Genomic DNA, 888 nt, shown 5'->3' on the forward strand with positions numbered 1-888 from the left:
GTTTGTGATTTTTTAATAAGAAATCATTTTAATTTACCTGTTGAAATGAGTAACAAAGAAACTAAAATATTTCTGGTGCTTCTCTGAAAAAGTATATTTTAAAATATTCTATATTCTATGTTTGCATAATGTTCATAATTTATTTTCTCCTAGATATACATTGAATTCTATATTATTTTATAATATATACGTTCATTAATGTGTCCTTTCTGATTGTATTCGATATAGAAACAGTTTGATTCCTTTTTTTCTAGGTCTTAATATTATTTTTCTTTGGGATAAAATGACAATGTTGTCTAATTTGAAAAGTTTTGTAAAGTTTATGCTATGTAAACGCCTTTCTGAGGTGATTTAATACACTGATGTCAAACTAAATTTAATTATATGAATTACGTGTATTGTTACACTTGTAATTTTGTAATCAACTTTTTAATCACTTTTTTCATTTCTTGCATCTGAAGAATGAAAAATATGGAATATTTCTCAAATTTTCATATTATCCTTGTGCAAGTGTCATGTTAATCTCTGTATTGTAATTTGAGTGTACATGCTGCTGAAGCATGTAGTATCCTCTAAATTTAATAGTTAATGCTGCAATCTTTATACAGGCTTATATCTATGGGTGCCTACTTGTAACAAGGAAACCTTATTGTTCCTAACAATGCTATCGATCTTATTTCCCTAAAATTCTGTGAATATTGGGAAAAATTATATTGATCAGTCGATTGCTCACATTTGCAAACTTTTTTTGCCAATGAATATCTTAAGTCTTTTTATTTGGAATTTGATCATACTCTCTATTATTTATAGTTAGGTCCAAAGGTGATGGCTTTTTCAAGTACTTATTTATCCAGCTTTGTGGACCTAATGGATTCAAACTAAGCGTTG

At 27.5% G+C, this 888-nt stretch overlaps 1 pseudogene; it reads right to left on the reverse strand.

Annotated features, from left to right (window-relative positions):
* Positions 1 to 465: 465 nt before the first annotated feature.
* Positions 466 to 562, reverse strand: LOC138803218 (U6 spliceosomal RNA; annotated as a pseudogene).
* Between the last annotated feature and the right edge of the window lie 326 nt (positions 563 to 888).

The sequence above is a fragment of the Dipodomys merriami genome, unplaced genomic scaffold, assembly GCF_024711535.1.
Source record: "Dipodomys merriami isolate MVZ:Mamm:240054 unplaced genomic scaffold, mDipMer1.0.p SCAF_339, whole genome shotgun sequence".
Classification (NCBI taxonomy): domain Eukaryota; kingdom Metazoa; phylum Chordata; class Mammalia; order Rodentia; family Heteromyidae; genus Dipodomys; species Dipodomys merriami.